Consider the following 23,225-nt stretch of genomic DNA (forward strand, 5'->3'; position numbering starts at 1 on the left):
GTGCACAAATCCAAGAAAGTGCGCTTGTGAAAATGAAAATATAAACAATTCCGATGGCATAAATGCTCCTGTGAGATACTTTTATTCACTTTAAGCGAAGTCAAAAAAGTTTGCAAAAGTAATGACTGCGGCAAAGACATGACATTTTGATTTCATTTAATGCGAAAAGAAACGACAGCAGAGGGAAGCGCTCAGGAAAGCCAAATAAAAAGTATTATTTGACGGCAGAGAACAATACAATAAAAAAAGGAAGAAAAAAAAGAACCGCGCTCCATCTAAAATAGAATATAATTTCATTGAATGTTCAGTAAAAAAGATTACAGTTTTATCAAGCTTTATGTCATGAGGTTTATAATGGAAAATGGTATCTGTATTTCATAAAAGGAAGGTATCACCAAGCACTTGAAGGCAGTTCGTGCTGAGACGGAGGACAAAGTTTGTCGACCTACCTATTTCTGCAGTTTTATATAGGTCTAGTGTGGAAGATGTCAAACCACCCGAGGATACTGTGTCAGAGGCAGTGTGCATTAGGCAGGATCTTGCCGATGGGGTGGAAGCATACAAGGTCAGGAAAAGCATTTGTGTTGGAGCAACTCACGCTGATAGTGGGGTTGCCAGAAAAAATGCACCACAATGCATCCAGTCTCTTTACTTTAATCTACTTTTTGCAGTGTATTTACATTTTGATTTCGCTGACTTTGACATGCAAATGTGAGCCGGTAACAATTGCAAGTAATCTTGACATTGCTGACATTTGAGGGAACTTAGAGTCTGCACAACATGTGTCTGCACAGCACTTTGAGGGCACGCAATTTCATTTGCAAGTTTTCCACAACACTTTTGGGTTGTTATTTATTTTTATAGAATTTTATTTTTTTCATTTGGGAAAATATTTTACAACATAAAATAAAAAATAAAAAAAAACTAAGCACATTTGTACATCATGTCAAATTGAAAAATCAACAGTGGTAAAACATGAAATTTAATATTTAGAGGAAAAAAAAACAAACAAACAAAACAACTCTTCTTAAAATAAATCTTCCCTTTTTTTGGTTCTGTTTAGTTAAATAGCATACATTAGAACAAAAATATGTCACATTTTCCCCTTTATTTTCACTATTCTTATTTCAAAATCCACACAAGTTTCAACTCCATTACATTCAACCAGTACAAATGTAACTTGTCATTTCCACTTAAGTTCAATCTGGTGTCAGTGGGGTGATATATACAATCCATTTTATTTTGGTTGTTATTTAAATGTTTATGACTCTGAGGCAGAATTAAAAGACTGATGATGATTTTTATTAGTGTAAAGTTATTAGTTAACCCATAAAGAAACATCCACTGTCAACCAAAACCATCTACTGATCTAAACTGTTTAATAAAAACTGATCTACTAATCCTATCAATGCATGTAAATAATTGGTGTAAAATACAGTTTGTCATCTTTTCATGCCATTAGGTATGACCCATTTGGACATTCAGAGGCTCCATAGTTACCATGGCAACACCGTCACCTTCTACAACATTGATTCACCACTAAAAACCCATAGAATTTAAGAAATGATAGTGGATGGAGACCCTTGGTTTAAGTTCAGGTAGTGATAGATTTGCTCAAAAAGTCACTTTTTCTTCATTTTTCTCTGTTTCTGATATGATAAACTTCAACTTTAATCTGAGGTTTTATGAACATTTACATGATCAATAAATTAAATATAGGAAAATACCTGATTTTCACTGAAAAAATGCAAAACTCAGAGGATAATATTGTAATAAATGGTGATAAATCACTTAAGAAATGTTAAATAGACAGAAAAATCCATTTGAGAACTGACATAAAAGTAGCACTGGGTCTTTATGGGTTAAGCACAAAATCCATGGTTTTACAAGATGCCATAAAAATGGTTGCATTTCTCTATGATTCATTTCAAGTCTGGGGTCTATGTTGTACTTCTATTTTAAAATAAATAGTTTTCTTCTCTTCAAAGCCTGGCAAATTTACTCCAAAGAAAGCTCCCTTACAGCAGTTTCTTCATAATTCCCTAAGCACATGAAATCTATACAAATGGCAGCCATTTTACTTGAGAATACAACCTTACAGTCTCATAAAGAGGACAATAAAACCAAAAAATGAACCATGTTTTCAATTTAGACCAGCAAAAAAAAAAAAAAGTCTGTCCTCATCTAGAGTGCCATTGAACCTGCCAGTGTCTGTTTGTAATGATGATGTCCCTGAATGTAATTGCGCACATAGGGATCTTTGTCTTTTTGTTGAAATTATACTTCCCATTGTGGGCTGCTCTGTATTGAATCTTTATAAGACAATAAGCCTCGCATTTTTTTATGCTATATATCAAAAGAGCCTTTTACTCTGTACACAGTAAACATTTTACTGCCTGTCTCCTGAATATTACAAGTAACTTCTGATAAATACATGATAAATCTTTCAAATAAAATAAGGATTACAGCTCATTAGCAGAGATAAAGGACTGAACGAAAAACAATAAAGCTTTTAATCGTCTTTTATCATAGCGTAGGAGTAACATACTAAGACAGTGAGATGTAATTGTTTGAAATGGGAGGGGGGGGTGGGTTCATCCTTTTCATGACCTGTTACACTACACTTACCCCTGGACTGCAGCTGTGTCTTGTTACAGCTCCAGCATGGTTTTGTTCCATCGTCTGCACAGCTTCATGCCAACGCTGGAAGCATCTCCTAAGAACAAAGCTTCGCCTGCACAGTTTTGGTGAGTTCCAAATTCCATCTGATTTCCATTCAAAATGCATTAAGTTTAAAATTATTTAGGAATATTGAATTGAGATGGTAGATATGTTTTTGTTGTTGCTGATTTTTTTTTTTCTGTTTATGGTGTGAATGCTCAATGCTGTACACATTTAATTTAATGTAAGCAGTGTATCAGGTGAAAAGGATAGGCAAAAAAAAAGCTTTTGCTTCTAGCCTATTCCTTTTTTTGGTTTTCATGTTTATTATATTTATTGTATTAAGTGCAATGATTGATGTACAAACCAAAAATAAATTCATTCATTCATTCATTTGTTCGTTGTGTCTTGTAGCACCGCATTATGTAATAATGTAATAATTTTTCACCTCATTACATAATAACACCGCATTTTATAATAACATGCTGCATTTTGTAATAAAATTCTTGATGCATTTTGTAATATACTTTGCCGCATTTTGTAATAACTTCCAAAATTTCAGTGCACCAATAACTTTCTTGTCAGTAATACTTAATTAATGCAGCTTTTGGCTGTAACTTGCAAACACATTCTCCATTATAATGAATACAGTTACATGTGATTTAGGTTTCACAAATGAAACATCCTACTAGTTTTTAAAAATGAACTCTACTTAAGCTGGAGCGCTTAATGTTGTTCTGCTGGTATGATGATTTTTCCAATCAAGGCATCAATTTTGATGGTGTGTTACATAATGCACCAAAATTATTATATTTCCTTTAAAAAACAAGTGCTACACCTGCATTTTGTCTTAACTGTTGCAATATGTGATAAGTTATTACAAAATGCGGTAAAGTTTATTACCAAATGCGTTCAAGAATTTTATGATAAAATGCGGCATGTTATTATAAAATGTGATGAAAAATTATTTCATTATTATATATTGCACCATTATTCCATAATGCAGCGCCACATGCCTCTACAATTGCAAGGCTGGACAAATAGTTTTCTCCTTTTGTCAAATTATAACAGTTAATTCCAGTGTCAGAAAAAAAATATTAGTGTGTTTGTTTTAGTTGATATACATTCGTATTTTCCTCATTATTTTGCATGTATATGTTAGTGTTATGTTTGTTGTTGATGCAATGTGCAATTGTGGGTCTCCATTTAAAACTGAATGAATGCATCCCTGTGTCTGACTTACTACAACAAAAATAGTACTTTTTTTTTTTTTGGAGCATTATTTGTTGACGCCGCGATGAGCTCAGATTGATTGATCATTTGGTGCAGCAACACCTGGCGTCAAGTGGAAGAACGTTATACTGTCATCATTAAATTTTGCTTTCACATATTTTCTGTTCAGTTGACATGAAGCAGATTGCACTGTCACTGAAGAGTTTAACAGTACTTGCAAAATGATAGAAGCTGCAAAAGTTGTGGACCACAGTGGGGCTCTTAGATATTTATTTATTTATTTTTTAACTTATAAAGACTCAAATATCCACCACCGACCAAAAGCACCTCCTGATCTAAATTGTTTAACTGTTGATCCACTAATCCTATCAATACATGGAAATATTTCAGATAAAATTTAGTTTATCATGTTTTCATGGTCATCAGATATGACCCATTTGGACTTTCAGAGGCTTTCAGAGGAATATGGAAACACCGTCATCTTTGACTTCTGTAACATTGATTCACTAACAAAACCCATGTAGTCTAATAAATAACAGTGGTTATAGACTTTTCTTTTTATGTTCACTTTTTGCACATTTTTTCTGATTTGATCCAATAATCTTTGAATTGACTCTGAGCTTTTATGAACATCTGCATGATCAGCAAATTAAATATAGGAAAATACCTGATTTTTACTTAAAAATGGAAAGTGCTGAGGATGATTTTATAATAGATGGTGATAAATCACTTGGGAAAGACAAAATAATCATTTGGAAGTTGTGACAAAACTTGTTGTGGGTCTCTAAGGATTAATGACCTAAATCGGAAATGAAAGGTTAAATTTGTAATATTTATTCTGTATTATATATATATATATATATATATATATATATATATATATACATATATATATATATATATATATATATATATATATATATATATATATATATATATATATATATATATATATATATATATATATATAATTATAATATTAATAATAATATAATATTAAGGTCTGGACATGCATTACTATCCCCTTCGGCAAGAAAGCTAAAACTGACAAATCACTGTTTTAACAATGGCCTTTCACTTTTTTTTTTTTTTTTGCAGCGTACTGACTTGGTTGCGCTTAAATGTGCCGTTAGGTGTATTTTATATATATATATATATATATATATATATATATATATATATATATATATATATATATATATATAAAATACACCTAACGGCACATTTAAGCGCAACCAAGTCAACCAAGCTTAAATGTGCCGTTAGGTGTATTTTATATATATATATATATATATATATATATATATATATATATATATATATATATATATATATATATATATATATATATATATATATATATATATAAATACACCTAACGGCACATTTAAGCGCAACCAAGTCAACCAAGCTTAAATGTGCCGTTAGGTGTATTTTATATATATATATATATATATATATATATATATATATATATATATATATATATATAAAATACACCTAACGGCACATTTAAGCGCAACCAAGTCAGTACGCTGCAAAAAAAAAAAAAAGTGAAAGGCCATTGTTAAAACAGTGATTTGTCAGTTTTAGCTTTCTTGCCGAAGGGGATAGTAATGCATGTCCAGACCTTAATACCTTAATACTAGCCACCACTCGCCATGTTCTGGTCGACTGAATTTCATAAAGGCCACTGGTTCTATTTGTAGATATAAACAGCTCCTTCTACAGAAACAAAAACACAGGGATTCTTATTTTCAGGCACATTATATACTAATGTTACAGCGGCACACTGATGAAAACATAATTACTGATATTATACATATTATACTTTTACATCTTACTTGTACATATTACATCTTACACACTGAACCTTTAAATGCAAAAGAATCAAAGCTCCAGGGTTACACTGAAAGACAGAGAAAGTTTTCAAGAAAAACCCTTTTTTTCATATATAGTGCTGGTTGTTTTGATGATCCTAATTTACCTATGATAATTTACCACTACAACTGTGCTATCAAGTGATAACAACAGAGAACAAATAAACAACAGAATAAATAATGAGTAAGCTCTATTTAGAAAACAAACACAGCTCATTTTCCTCAGGGGATGGTGCAGTTTTTATTTGATTATTTGGAGAAATAGCAAACCACAAGCAGCACCATTTTGCAATGCAACAAATAAGAAACCCAGACATGAAAGGGATTATATAGGAACTGAAAACTGAATAAGACAAAGAGCTCATTAAGGTCCTTCCCTTGATAGTTGTTTCTCCAATACACTGTGTCGAAGCTATTGGTAAAAAAAAAAAAAAAAAAAAAAACCTGAGCAAAACACATATCACCATGACAAGAACAGGAACCTATTTATTTAATGTCACAGCACACAGTTTTTTTTATTTATTAATTTATTTATTCCTCTTAGGTGCTTTCCTTTTGTCTTATAACCACAGTGAGACATTGGTGCAGAGTTGGAAGTGGCAGGAGACATTCAGCTCCAATCATAAGCCAATCACTGATGCACGTATACTTTCTGTGAATAGATGTTGCAGTAACTCATCTCGAAGACGATCTTGTGGTTCACACTCCAGTATTATTCACACTGGGCGGCTGTAATTTTCTGCGACATATGCTGGGAAAATGGCTTGAACATTATGCAGGGACTTTAAGTCCGTCCATCACTATGAGAGACACACAGTTTCTCCTCCCTCCCTCACTCTCAAGAGCCTTACGGTGCAGAAAAAGTGTTGGAAAATGACTCCTCAACCAGGCAGGGAGGCGTCTTTTGATGGGAATGGTGATAGAAACCTCGTGGTGGTGTTGGCTGTTACCCTGTTGTGCTCTGCTGGACCGTCATTTTCTAACCAATTTGACATGCGTGGCATTTTGTTATCTAGCAAGGACGCCCTGTTCAGGAGGAGATTATGCACCGAATGTCAAGGAGGGATATTGTCTCCTCTCTTTCCCCAACAGATCGAGAAATCTCTCTGACAATGATTCATTTTCCTTGTCCTGGTTTTAGCAAAATAACACTTGAAGGTAATGACATTACTGTCAGATACAAAAGGCTCCATGCAGCCAAGCCTGGATTAAAAATAAATTAGATAGTAGGTGGCATAAAAGCCTGAAAAGGAATGTTCTCTTTTAAAACAGCAGAAAATATACACGGAACAATATCTGACGGTATGAGGGTATCCAAACAGTGAGAGGGGGCATCTTCCTGGTAGATCAAAGACAAGGAAAACCAAACAAATGGATACAGAAGAGATCATAGCCATGATTAAATGAATCCAACACTGATTTTTGGCAGGAAAACGGATATAAACCATAGTCTCTGAACAACAACAATTCACCCAGACACAGTGCAGTTTATCACAGTAACTCAGCCTCTGATACTGAGACAGTGCAGATACTGTTCAAGGTGATTTATCAAGCTTAAAATGTTCTCATTGTGTGTTTCTGCTAACTCGGATATGTGTAATCTCAAAGTTTCTGAACCAAAAATATGTTTTATATCAGAATTTGTAGATAATGTATGTCATTGCTATAGTGTTTAACTGGTCGTGGTGCTTTTTTTTTTTGCATTTATAGGGAATAGTGTGAGTCTCTCAGAAATGATAGCATTATTAAAGTTTTTCTCTCTCTCTCTCTCTTTTTTTTTTTTTTACAGTTAGATTAAAGCGCTGGTGGTGTTAAGATAAGCAAAAAAATACCAGCACTTGGTTTAGTTCATAAAATATTACATTCCTGTACAACTAAATGGAAGCTGCAAACAATACAGACATGGAAAAAATGATTTCCTGTTCATTTTAATCCCTGGTACAACTAAAGGTACATTTGTTTGGACAAATACAATGATAACAACAAAAATAGCTCATAAGAGTTTAATTTAAAAGCCGATAGCCATTGTTCATGGTTTTCTTGATAATAAAGATTAAAGTTGATGGTTATTATATCAAAAACAGAGAAAACTGAAGAAAAAGTGACTTTTTCAGCAAAATACACCAGTGACTGAACATAAAAACAAGTGTCTCCATCCACTGTCATTGATCCAACTCCATGGGTTTTACTGGTGAATTAATGTTGTAGAAGGTGACGGTGTTTCCACGTTCACTACGAAGCCTCTGAACGTCCAAATGGGTCATATCTGATGAGCATGAAAAGACGACAAACTGTATTTTACACCAATTATTTACATGGATTGATTGGATTACTGATTTAGAATTTATTATATTTTACATCATTTGGTGCTGTTTGGGTTTTTATGGGTTAATTTTTCACTCTAAAACATGGAGAAAAGTTTGGAGTTGACATTATTTACATATTATTATGTTATTATTTTACTGGTCCAACCCACTTCAGATCATATTAAGAGGATATGGAACCTCACTTAAAACAACTTTTACACCATTTATTGTAAATATCTTTAGTGTAATTTTTGCATTTCACAAATTCATCCCACGGGCTGGATTGGACTTTTTGGTGGGGCGGTTTGGCCCACAGGCCATATGTTTGACACCCCTGAGTTAAAACAGTCAATAATAATAATAATAATAATAATAATAATAATAATAATACTAAAGTAATGTGAAGGTTCATTCGTGGTTAATGGTTCATTCTTTATAAAATGAGACAGCAGGATGGAGACAGATTTCTTCTTAAACAGTGCTTTACTTTTTTACACATGACAACTACTGCCACAACACTTCCTAACACCTATTATCACATGACTGAACTAACCAATCAGGAGCTAGCAGTACTTAGATTGGTATTTGTAAGTGATTTAGAAGTGCAGATTCAACAGATTGTCTTAGCTGCTTGTATACAACAAATGAGAATATTTAAATGCGGAAATAATAATTCTGCAAACATAAATGTAAATAGTTAATTGAGTAAAAACTGTCTATATATATATATATATATATATATATATATATATATATTTTTTTTTTTTTTTTTTTTAAATTGGATTTTCACACACACGGCAATATCTAACATGTACAATATTTCCATGTGTTCCAGTTCCAGTTAAAGACAGTAGACAGTTCTCTCCATAAAATGTATTCTGAGCAACAGTTTTAATCTAACCTAAATGGCTGCTATGCATGAACTGTAACAAGCCAACATAGTCAATATATTTTTAACAAATTCGTGAATGAATTTATTCCCTGTAATTTACTTCACTGTTAAACCTTACATTTATTCAACATAAATGACCTTAACTTCTGAGCTTTACAATAATAATAATAATAATAATAATAATAATAATAATAATAATAATAATAATAATAATACCTTTCATTTGTTATGCACTTCACATTTGACACCAAATCTTGAAGTGCACAAGACAAAAACGACAGAAACAGCAACAATATACACAAAAAACAAACAAACAAAGAAAAACAGATTAAATTGCCTTCCTACCAGGTACAGTAGAGCTGTATATAGTACATGCAGAACCCCTTTGGCTTTGCATGTTTGTTGTGAAAGCACTGGAACACATCCAGAACAGCAGAAACCTTTACAAGCACTGAGCTACCGCAGTCTAACAAATAGTCGTCTAATGGCACCAGTCAGAGCTCAGAAAAGCAGTGACATTTCCAAGACCTTCTGGAAAGTGAGACAACAGCTTGTGCCTGAATGTAAAGCAAAATTCATTCTTCAGCCGCAAGACAACTTAATGCCAAAGAGAGTGGGTAGGACAAGTGAGGCAGCATTAGTTTATTCTCATCTGTGTCAAAGTCCTAAAACAAAGGGACGATCCATTTAGTTGTGTGAATAATCATAAAGGACGAACCAGGAACTACTGAGATGTTTTGTTTTTGTTTTTCTAAATTATTGGTGATGTTTAAATAGCGCTGTGCAAGGTTAGTCAAAGGGGCTGTGAGTCAGTACACAACAATAAGAATTCATGTTGAAAAAGGTTTGACATATGGACAAATGCCATAATTTCACTGCATTTGGAGGAAAAAAGAAAGACAGAGGTTTAGGAATGCTGCCAGAAAATTACATGTACAAGCGCTGAGGTGTGTAAAAGGAAGTTGTTTACAAGCTTGGGAGGAAAAGTAAATATGTCAAGTTAATAATTTTTTTTTTTGCTAAAATGAATACGATTTCTACACAGTACAACTGATACAGAACTCTTGATATGACATAAATGGACAACAAAAATGAGAGGAAAAGTGACTCGAATCTGAAACTGAAAATAAGGCTTTTTGGTTTTGGTGCCTGTCTACGAAGATTTATTCTTTAAATTATTATTATCTATAATATCCTTCATTTGTGGTTATGTCTATGCATATTGACTGTGCTTCAAGGAAATTAAACTTTTTTTTTTTTTTTTTTTTTTTTTACAAAGCAGATTTTCTGATATCTTTTAGAAAGAAGGCACAATATTTTAAAACTAAGCTGTAAAATAGGAATATTTTTGTAAAGGAAATGAAAAGTTTGGATGCTCTGATGGTACGTTTGGTGTCTTGTAAAGCCATGGGAGACTTAAAAGAATCTCTCAAATATTTTGACAGGAGTGTTGCGGTAAAATATTTTCATACAGAAATGGGTTAAGCTTCAGAGGAATACATTACACAGATGTTAAGTTAAAGTTACCCTGTTGTTCTTTTTGACTTTTGCAAAACATGACAACCCAGGCAAGGCAACCCAATTTGATTTCAAGCAGGCCAGACCAGTAAAATAATAGTATAATAACTTAGAAATAATGACAGTTCAATTTTTTTTCTTTTTGTTTCAGTATAAGAAAGTATTACATTTACAAACTACAAAATGTGAATAACTTGAACTTCCATGAATAACCTCAAATTTCTTCACAAAAATAATAGCAATTTCGACCATATTATGCCTTAGCTTATTATTTACTTGTTTGCATTACAACTTACAGTTCACAGTGGATCTACAAATACACAAAACATTTAGAAACAGGCCTCTGGAACTGAATAATATAGAATTTAGCTGTGTGATCAAGACAACTTCATTGTCAATGTCTTTTGTGTAGTACAGTTAAACGATTAAAATCTAGAATCAGATTAATCACAGGGTTGCTGTGGATTAATTTCGATCAATCACGATTAAATATCGGTCATTTTTAATCTGTATTAATTGCGCTTCATTTTGCATGCACAAACAGACTCAGGAAAGAAGGGAATATATATGCACTTAATGTGTTTGTTGCAAGCTGGGCAACACGTTAGCTGAAGTGCTAGCAGAATCCCCGACTAACGTATGCTTTACGTTAATGTGGTATTTTAAGCTGGAAGTGCTTCGGTGAAAAGAAAGCTCCTTCCTGCAGAGTGTGTATAATGCTTTATGTCAGTCGACTGTTCTGTGTTGGTTTTTTTGTCCTCATATTTCCATCCAGAGGGCCAATGTGCTGTTTAGCCTCTTCCATCTTTCTGGGTTGGTTCTGCTGCCTGTCACTACTGGATCAACTGCCCATTTGCACAGGCACGACACTAACTCTACATGGACAAACTGCCCAAAGTGTGTTAGCAGAGATGCTCAGAGTCATTCTACACTGCAGATGGATTAATTGGGTTAAATTTTTTAATCAGATTAATCATGATGATGGATTAATCTGTGTTAACGCATTAATTTTGACAGCCCTACTCTTGTGTAACCTTTGCAAATTCATCCTGGGTGACAGATTGTACCTTTGGAGTGCCTGTTTTGGCCTGTGGGCTGTATGTTTGACACCTATGGTCTAAACAGAACCAAAAATAAAAAAATAAAATAAAAATCATATGTCACATTATGTGTGTGCATATTGTTAAAAAGATGCTGCACCAACGTTGAAATGCTGTCACAAACTACTAATATATAAATATTTTTCAAAGACAGAACATCTGTCATTACATCAAAAATGCAGCCGGTTCATTTAGCAGCTAATGAAAGATAAGCGTGCACTGCTATCTTTACTTCTCCGTGTTTTACTTTTGTTCTAAACTGATTAAAGTGTCTAAAACGGTAAGCAGGTTCCTGTCATTTCTGGCAGCAGAGGAGTTCATACACAGGATGGTGCCTTCTTTTTGTTTTGTTTTTTATTTGTGTGTGTATATGTGTGTGTGTGTGTGTGTGTGTGTAATCCTCAAGATTTTAGTCTCCTGGCCAACCACCTAGCCAGCTAACTTTGCAGTCTGCTCACACCCTCACATCCCTCTCCTTTGGACAAACACAGCAGTCTCCTCTGTGATGGATGTGGAGTCTAAGTGCCACCACTGTTTTTAGCCTTCTAAATATTTCTGCACTCACACAAATGCCTCCATGTGCTTGACACTGGCTTCTCTGTTTGGTCTCTTTGTGTGCAATATTTGCACCTGTTCTCTCCGTCTCTCTTCCCAGCATGGTGGTTTTCTTTTGCTGGTGTTTTGTTTCCTCTCTCTGTCACTGCTTGTTTCAAAATCCACTGGAAACATATTGTGGGAACTATGCTAATTTCCCTTACAATATTGCGGGTGCGAAAAAAAACAAAAAAAAAAACATTGCCTGATATAAAGAAAATGCATTTGTGTGTGTGTGTGTGTGTGTGTGTGTGTGTGTACAAAACATCATGCATGAAATTGTGTGCAGATGTATATGTGTGAGTGTTGTTTTCTTTCCATTTTTCCTTGTCTGTATGTAAATGTGCCCTGCGTGTTTCTTCTACAGGAGCTGAATTTGGCTTTATTATGCTTCATATGATGCACTGTTACAGAAAGACCCTATAGCCTGCAGTGCTGTACCGGTTGCTCTCAGCGGCCTTTTTTTCTGAGATTTGTTACAATAAAGACCGGGATCTACTGCTGCTGAGGGCAAGCTGGCTGACTCGCTGGCAGATGGAAAAAGAGGAAGGGGGTGGGGGTGGGGGGGCAGGTTTAAGAAATACACCAAGGTTTTACGAGACTGTAGAAAACGCTTTTATGATACTGACCTGAAGTGTATAAAGTAATAAAATTCATACAAAATACAGCGATGGCATAAAAGGTCTTAAATAAGTGGAATGGTTATTTGGTTGCTTGTGTTAACAAGAGTGAAGAAATACTGACTACAGATGACGGTTGTGTGGTTTTATTCTTGAAACACACTGTCTGGTAAGAAAAAAATATAATAGACATACAATATTTTGTTGGATCACCTTTAACTTTTATTACAGAACACATTTACCGTAGCATCCTTTACGCCACACGATGCTTATGCAGTGTCACAATAAGTAGGACAGCATTACAGGGTGGGGAAGCAAAATTTACAATGAACATTTAGTTGTTTTTTCTCAGCAGGCACTACGTCAATTGTTTTGAAACCAAACATATATTGATGTCATAATCATACCTAACACTATTATCCATACCTTTTCACAAACTTTTGCCCGTATGAGTAACCAGGAAAGCAAACGTCAAAGAGTGTGTGATTTGCTGAATGCACTCGTCACACCAAAGGAGATTTCAAAAATAGTTGGAGTGTCCATAAAGACTGTTTATAATGGAAAGAAGAGAATGACTATGAGCAAAACTATTACGAGAAAGTCTGGAAGATACTATTAAAGAAGAATGGGAGAAGTTGTCACCCGAATATTTGAGGAACACTTGCACAAGTTTCAGGAAGCATGTGAAGGCAGATATTGAGAAAGAAGGAGGACACATAGAATAAAAACATTTTCTATGATGTAAATTTTCTTGTGGCAAATAAATTCTCATGAATTTCAATAACTAATTGGTCATACACTGTCTTTCAGTCCCTGCCTCAAAGTATTGTAAATTTTGCTTCCCCACCCTGTATTTACATTCATAGTTGCATTCATTTCTCACCACAATCTTGTATTAACCCTTTAACTCCTGACGTGTCTGTGGTGAACATTCTGAACGTTTGATCGATTTTACATATTCATAAAAATTCAACCATTTGCTCAAGAACAAAAATATCCAAATGTGCTGATAGAATAGATATTTGGCTTCCCATAGATATGTGAGCATGCTCAGTAGTGCACCCCTTTGCTGCCTGTGTGTATGTGTGTGTGTGTGGGGGTTCAAACACAGAGCAGTGAATGAGACCGACTCACGATAAAAACAGACAATCTTGGCTTTTTTTTTTCCTTTTCTTTTTTCTTTCCTTTTTTTTTTTTTTTTTTTTTTCACTGTTGTTTGCTTTGTTGTTATGTTTTTATGGGCAGCTGTGGCTCAGTTGGTAGAGCGGGTTGTCCAATGACCAAAGGGACGGCGGTTCGAATCCTGACTCTGTCTGTCCACATGTCAAAGTGTCCTTGAGCAAGACACTGAACCCTAAAATTGCTCCCAGTAGGGCCAGGCAGCGCCTTGCATGGCAGCAGTCGCCCGTTGGTGTATGAGTGTGTGTGTGAATGGGTGAATGTGAGGAATTGTAAAGCGCTTTGGGCACCATGAAGGTGTAGAAAATGCGCTATATATGTTCAGCCCATTTACCTTTTTTTTTTTTTTTTTTTTACCATTTTACTTTATTTTTTTTACAGTGTTTTTTACCCCTCGTTTATACATCTGTCCATTCAACAACGTAATTGCATTATTTGAAGCATGCACTGACATATCTGCACCGAATTTATACTGTGCATGCATCTTGTCATGGAGCAGAAGCCTATTGAAAATAGGTGACCTTGACCTACTTTTTCAAGGTCAAATGGCCTTGTGTAGTTATAATATCTGAGTACTTTCACATATAAATATGTATGTATTAAGTTCTACACAAAGACAGTTGAATCAAAATTATAGGGCAGTAACTTTCAACACAATCTGACACAATATTTGACTGAAGGGCATGTTACTGAGGTTTTTTTTTTTTATACTCTTTATTTTAATGTTTTAAATCACTTTTGCAGTGCATTAACAACACTAAATAAAATTTAAAAAAAAGAAAAAGAAAGAAAAAAGAAGGGGAAACACACACAATAAAACAAGGGTGTTGTTGTTCCTTATACATTCGACTGTTTTTCCATACTCAATCTGATATCAAGAATTTCTGTCCTTGAATATGATCCATTTCTCCCATCTCCGCTTAAAAGTTCCCATCTTAATCCTCAGTTGAAATGTTAATTTTTCCATGGAGTATATTTCCTCTATAATGTCCAGCCATTGTTGTAGTTGTAGAGGGTCACTTTTTAACCAGTTCCTTGTGACTACCTTTTTGCAGGCAAAAATTAAAATTTTAAATAAGTAACTGTCTTCTCTTTTAATTATGTCATCAGGTATTAGACCAAGGTAGATAGTCTGGGGGTCCATTGGAATTTTATAATTTAAAATATTCTCCATTGTCTGAAAAACATGGTTCCAAAACATTTGCATTTTTACACATGTCCAAAAGAATGTTACTGAGTTTTGACTGTGTAACTGCTTTTTGGAGTTCAACCAGGTGCTAAAAATCAAATGGACTGAGTTAGAAAAAAACATAAAACCTCACCCAAAACAAAAACTACTGGGTCAAAATTAAAATACTTTTTATTCAGTGTGTTCCAGTTCACAGTTCATGTTCAACATCCTACATCTCTTATTAATGTACATTCTGAGTGCCTTATTTAGTAAAAACCTGTCCAACTACAATTCCTCTCTTTGTCTTTTTCTGTTATTCCACCCTGTTTTGACCCTAAAACACACAGGAAAGCAAAACACAAACACAAGCACATACTCACACAGCTTTTATGACACTTCTACAGACACTAATTCACAGCAGCACGTTTACCTGCAATAATGTCTCAGGGGTTAAAGGGTTAATTATAGGTGAGTCAGACCACTGTGTAAACTCTTGTGTTTCTCATCCCATGGGTTCAGGTCTGGATTCTAGGTGTGAAAATTAGGTCTCTCTCACAAGCCTGACGAGCTCAATAAATCTTGTTGTTGTTCAATTTTTATGCTCTCTAGTAAACAGATGCTCTTCACTGCATGCGAAACCATGCAGATGAAACATATTGATCAATGCAGTAATTATCGAATGGCAGCATCTCACCTATTTATTCTATTAAATCCATTTTCACAATGTTTAGAAAGACTGACAGTATTGGTATTGATTCTAAGTGTTTGCAATTATGCATTTTACCCCCAGATTTTAAGGGTCTATAACAGGCTTTTTTTTTTTTTTTTTTGATCATATGACTCAGGGAAATGCACAAGAATTCCAATGTACCTATACTGCGATGTATCTGTGCAAATGTCAAATAAAGTCTATTCTATTCTATTCTATTCTATTCTATTCTATTCTATTCTAGTCTAGTCTAGTCTAGTCTAGTCTAGTATTTCTAGTTTCAAATATTGAAAAAAAAACAAAGACCAAAAAGTATTATTAACAGCTTTTGAGGTATGATAAAGATGTGTTAGATTGTAGAGGTATGTTGAGCAGCATTATGTAATAAATTACCATTATGTAATAAAAGTTCAAAATGTAATAAGAATGCCACGTCATCTTGTAATAAAGCCGCATTATGTAATAAACTGACGCATTTTGTAATAAACTACGTCAACGCACTGTATAGTAAATTTTTTCACATTATGTAGTAAGTTATTACAATTTGAGAAATTTATTACAAAATGCACTTGACACATTTTTATTAAAAAAAAAAAAAAAATGTAATGACATGGTTCATTATGTAATAACAATCCAAACTAATAAAATCTCAGAGCAGTTTAGAAGAAATTAGTCACAGGAGCTACAGGTAATGTAATCGGAACTTTAACCACACAGTTTAAAGATTAATTTAGCACATTTTTTTTATATTGCCGTGTCAGTTGTGTCTGATACAGTATCTTATGATCTTGGAAAAATGTTCCTTAACAACCTAACCCTAACCCTCAGATTGAACAGCAAACATTTATTGTGTGTTTTATCGATTTATGTCACAGAGAAAAGCTCCAGTCCATTTTCCTGAAAATAAAAATGTGTCAAGTGCATTTTGTAATAAATTTCTCAAACTGTAATAACTTACTTCGTAATGTGAAAAAATTTACTATATAATGCGTTGACGTAGTTTATTACAAAATGCGCCAGTTTATTACATAATGCGGCTTTATTACAAGCTGATGTGATATTCTTATTACATTTCGAACTTTTATCACATAATGGGAATTTATTGCATAATGCGGCTCAACAAGGTATGACCTGAATCAATCCATACTGACAGTTTGGGGAAATTATGTAACCACTAGAGGGAGTAGTGAGTCACTGTGTTGGTCTTATCATGGTGAAGAAAACTAACGCCACAGGGCTATAGACAGACAGACAGACAGACAGACAGACACACAGACAGACAGACAGACTTTATTGATCTCAAACTGGGAAATTGTAGTGCATCAACAACATGACAAACAGTTAAAATAGAATATAAGAATAAAAACAAAATACAAGCGCAAACACACTATTCATAATAAATAAATAAAAAGAATGAACAAATGGTGCCAGGCACAACAAACCCCACCCCTTACACATATTGTAGCTTATTTTGGCATTGATCCAGCTGATGTCATCATGTCTATGCATGTGCGGAATATCAGCATATAAATTGCCTCCATATATGTGTCAAGTCTGAAGTAAATTGAAACGAAATTGGTGTTTTTATAGATATGTTGTTGTAATTATCCAAATTACATCCAAAATTAACGAAGCGAGTCTCTCGGTTTAAAAATACGCATTCATTTTACTGCGTGCAGCAACTTGAAAACACATACAACTTTTCACATACATCTACTTCTGTGACAATTTTCCTATACCTCTTGGGTAATGCTAAGCCTCATGGGAAACGTAGTTATCTTAATCTTAGCATTCACTATGGCTTATTTTAGCTCAAATTTAAAAAAAAATCACTAATGAAATATACTGTATATTTTTACTCTGAAATAAATCAACATGAAATTGCATATGTATCATGAAATTATAATAAATCCAAACAAATTAATTGTACTTTATCTTTCCCTAAATAAAGTCACAACATATGTATTATTAGTAGTAAATGGGAGGAAAAAAAATATTTTAAAAAATTAATAAAAATTTGAACTTTGACCGATTTTTCCCAAAATGTAATCACATCTGTTCTGGGTCACTGGCGATCTATAAACCCAATTTGGTTTTAATTCAACCAGTAATTTTGCTGCTACAGTGTGTACAAACAAACAAACAAACAAACAAACAAACTGAACCAAAAACAACACCCCTTGCCTCCCCTTATGGGGGCGGGGTAATAAAAAGAACTGTAGAAAATCTGGACAAACAGCAACAAACAGTAAGAAGCAAAAAAAAAAACCTGTAATGTGCAAAAGTAACATGTCATTTTTCAGTAAGACGGAGGTGACAAGAAGGTGACAAGATGGGATGAGAACCGCTAAGAAACAACTTTTAGAGTCAAAGAAAGTGATAAAAGCTAGAAGCACTGCTATTGTTTTTACTACTGGACATAGGCCTAAATATCGAGATAAATAAAAAAAGGATAAAACAATCTTTTTTTGATCAAGAGTCAAAATAATCGGCTACGAGTTTGTTGTTTGAAGACAAAAACTTGATGATCCCATAATACAGATGTGTGTAAACAATGAGCTTTGTACTTTATTCAGTGATACAGTCTGTGGGTATATAAGCATTTATTTGTTAGTAGGTTTGGGTAGTTTTAAGTGTGTTCTGGTATGTGACTTCCTCCTGCTGTAGAGAGTTTGGCATATCAATAATCGATCTAGTTGACCCCCTTTAACTTTTTTGACGTCTACATCCACACAGTGTGAAAACATTTTCTGCAATTCTGTGATCCGTCAACTCATTCACTAATGGAGCCATCGCCTTGTTTATTTACACCAAATGAATGTATTATATAAAACATTCTGAACCAAAAATGCATTCTGAACTGTGGTGACATCAAAATAATAGTGTTTTAATTGATTGTGGTGTTTTTAATGTTGAGGGAATAGAATGAGACAATAATAATAACCGTGTCTCTTAGAAATTACATTCATATGTAACTTAATTGCGACTGAAAATGGATTTTATTATGAATGTTATTCACTTTTATGGATTTTATTTCATCACAATAATTAAATGTTGGAAATTAACAAATGGCAAAAATGCTAATTATAGATAAAAATGTAATTTGTTTTTATTTATTTTTGTTTTGGTTTTTTTCACTAAAATAACTGCCCACTCAATTTGCAATATCTGCTGCTGGTGGTGACAGCATTAATACCATTCTTATGGTTAGGACGCACTGCCAGCACTTGTTTAGGATTTAATAAAGATACAACGGGGTGAGGTCAAGGGCATCATGGATGGACAGCCCACTACTTTTGATTCATAACTTTTGAACCAGACAAGTTTAAGACAAATATTTCACATAATTGGAAAGGACTAAATGCCATCTTAAACATACTCAAAGGGCAAAATTTAGTTTCAAATATTTTTAAATGAAAAATATCAAAAACTACTACGTCACAGATGGACAAAAAATGAACATCTATTTTTTGCAAGAATTACAAAGCTCTCATAAGTGAAGCTCCTATGACGTTTTCATCTTTAAATGTATTCAGTGTATTCCTTAAACCCTCTATTTTACAACCTAATAACTGGTAAGAGGAAAAAAATATTTTATCATACCTAAATAGCGAGAGTTTTGACAAATGGCAGTGTCATGGATGGACAACAAAAGTAAATATCAAATTAAACATTTTTTATTTCAATTATCTTTTTTTTTTTTTAAACAATATTTACAAATTATACAAATACAAATAATATTAACTTTATATTCAAATGTATTTTACATAGATATAAAGTTTAGAATATGATATAAATACTATAATAGTCAAATATCAATGTATTTGGAATAAATTTTGTTTATTTATGAGAGTTTATAAAATGAACCCAGAATGACGACAGAAAACTTTACTTTCCAAACATTCACACTCATAAAACTCCTCACATTTGTTTTTCACAAATATTTTCTCATTTCAAAACACATTTTCCTGAAAATATAAGTAATTACCTACCGAAAAATAAAAGTTCGGTGTAGATTATTGTAATTAAATTTTTTTTGACCAGATGTTAGCTTTCCCTTGACTTCAACCCAAGGGCTTTTGCAAAACTTTTAATGCATGACTCAGTGTATTTGTTGATATTTATTCATTTGTTTTCTGTAACTGCTCAGTTCGTTGTAGGGTCACGGGGGTCCGGAGCCTGTCCCAGCTGACACTGGGCGAAGGCGTGGTACACACTGGACAGGTCACCAGTTCATCACAAAGCAGTTACAAATATTTAAAACCAAAATTTGATCTTTCATAACCCTATCCAAAATACAATTCTAAAAACTTGAGAAAAACAAAAAACCTGCAGGAGTTGGGATGCAAACTTTATTCTCTGTTAGTGAGTTTGGAAATGTGCAACATTTTATTCTGGTGCCTGGGTTGGTGATTTACCTACACTCACAGCTGCATTTTCCCTAATACTGAATAGGCCTCATTTTTCTTTGCACAATGTAGATTGAAAGACTTGGGTCGGGTTAAGTAAAGGGTCAGAGCCAAGAGAAAAGAGTTAAGAGAAGGGCATTGGCCATGGCCGTGGTGGGTTTTTGGAGTCATATTTGGTAAAGAGGGGTCAGAGGTGAGCTAATGTAAGGCAATATCTCACTTAGTAAAACAGACCATTTCATCAAGCGCTGTGTTTCAGTAGCCTCTTACACCAGACTGCCCCTGGTTCCATCTGGTTGCCATGGCTACACAGTGCTTGGAGCAATTGACACATTCCATATATCCACATAACCAAAAGAATGTCAGCTAAAAACTCAATTAAACTATTTTTCGGACAAATATATAAAATAAAATAAGCAAACGGTCTGAGATCAGCGTATGTCATGAATAATTTAACCCTTTCATGCACAGTGGTCACTCCAGTGGACAGTTATTCTACAGCTGTTCTCTTGTATATTCATGGATTTTGTTGTTTTACTTGCATATCAACCAACACAGTGGATACTTATGCACCATCCCATAATACACTGCAATTCATACCGTTACTGTAACATTCCTGTTCTTTTTTTTTTTTTTTTATGGGCTTAGCTGGCTGACAGGCAGCTGTCTGTACCGATAAGGGAGCAGCCGACACCAACTGTACTCCCAGTCATCATTGCCCATTTTTCTAACGCCTTTGCTTGTGTATCCTCTTTTATTTGGACATTTTACCAGGGAGTATCTCACACTACTTTTTTTTTTTCCCCTACTTGTCTTGTCCAGCGTTCTAACAGCAGAATGGTAGTCTGGTTCCTTTTGGTGCTGAACAAATTTGCTTTGCCAAGGGTAACTTCATAAAGTATATGAAGCGCCCTTTGATATTCTACTGTGTTTATTATGAGTTTTGTTGAACCACATTTCGATGCCGGACCTGACATGGGGGGTGGGGGTGGGGGGGGTAGAAGAAGGGGAGAAAACAAGAGAGAAGAAGGTGGCGAAGACCCTCACAAGAAAGTATCAACAATACAAACAGCAACAACCATGGAGACAATTATAACGATGACAATAACTACAACCAGAACTGAGTAAACTGGGCAGAAGAGAGAGAAGAAAACAAAACAAAACTACAAAAAAAACAAAAAAAACCCATGACAGTGAGATACATAAGACCTATGAAATGAAGAATATAAGAAAGCATTCCTGTTCTTGATAAACCTGAAACCTGAAACATATGTGAGTGTAAATCAATTGTTAGTTGTTATTAGACTGTAATTAACAGTTTGGGTTTTTTTTTTTAAGTTGTTGTGTTTTGTTGTTTTTTGCATATTATTTGAGTGAGTAAGAACTACTATTATAGTGTGTTAAAATGTGAGAAAACATCACATTAGCAACATTAAAAAAAAACATTTATTTCATAGTTTTCACACAGTCTGACAGTAAATGCATGTTTCTTTGCTTCAAAAATTAAACGCATGGTGTCCAGCTGAGTGGACATTTTTGTAACTCCATGAAAAATAGGTTCATAAAAAAAAAAAAATTAAATCACATTGTTTTTTTTCATGCCTAAAGAGGAATAAAAACACCCAGGAAAAAAAATCTTGATGAAGGTTCTCATAATTAGTGCATGAAAGGGTTAATAAAACAGACTAATGTGACAAACTTTGCACTGCTAAGCTAACACTAAGCAGATCCAACAGTACAAGTGTTATTTCTCTACTGCTAAAACTCACTGTACAAGCCAAAGAAGTGCAAAAAGGCTGCATTATGATGCAATGAATGCAAATTTTGTCTTCCCTTTGCTGTTTTCTGATCCTAACTTGGTTGAAACTTCTGCTATCTACTAACCCAGTGTTTTGAATTACATTGAAATGATTCCGACTAGAAAGAAATAGACCATGGTTTAACAGGTTAAATGTCGAATAAACCAAATTTCTGAAGGTTCGGCTTCGTAGATGAGTGAGCTCACATACAGACCTGTCAATCAAAACACAGTACGGCAAATTTTTTGCCCGGAAACTCTTATCGACTGAAAATTTTAAAGCCGGACCATTTTATGACCTATTAGTGGCTTGAAATAAAATAGATAAGACCTGAAAAAAGATGATTTTAGAAAGAAATTCAGTGTATGTCTATCAGAGCCAGGGGCTTGTTGGAACCCTGGTGGCCATCAGTGGTATTACAACTCTAAGATACTTTTGCATCAACTTCATTCATGGTTTTTACTCAATTAACCCTTTCATGCACGAATTATGAGAACCTTAATCAAAATTTTTTCCTGAGTGTTTTTATTCCTCTTTAGGCATGAAAAAACAATGTGATTGAAAAATTTCTTCTGAAAAAAAAAAAAAAAAAAAAAAAAATACAGCGTGGGGAAGCAAAATTTACAATGAACATTTAGTTGTTTTTTCTCAGCAGGCACTACGTCAATTGTTTTGAAACCAAACATATATTGATGTCATAATCATACCTAACACTATTATCCATACCTTTTCAGAAACTTTTGCCCATATGAGTAATCAGGAAAGCAAACATCAAAGAGTGTGATTTGCTGAATGCACTCGTCACACCAAAGGAGATTTCAAAAATAGTTGGAGTGTCCATAAAGACTGTTTATAATGGAAAGAAGAGAATGACTATGAGCAAAACTATTACGAGAAAGTCGGGAAGTGGAGGAAGCAACAAAAAACGTACCAAAGCTTTTATTAAAGCTCTCCAATCCAAAATCCTAAAGGATCCAAGCAAATCCATGAGAAAAATGGCAATTGAACTTGAGGTAGACAACAAGACCGTTAGAAATGCAGTAAAATATGATTTGAAGATTTAAATTCTCATGACTTTCAATAAACTAATTGGTCATACACTGTCTTTCAATCCCTGCCTCAAAATATTGTAAATTTTGCTTCCCCACCCTGTA

The sequence above is a fragment of the Sphaeramia orbicularis genome, chromosome 4 (assembly GCF_902148855.1).
Source record: "Sphaeramia orbicularis chromosome 4, fSphaOr1.1, whole genome shotgun sequence".
Lineage (NCBI taxonomy): Eukaryota > Metazoa > Chordata > Actinopteri > Kurtiformes > Apogonidae > Sphaeramia > Sphaeramia orbicularis.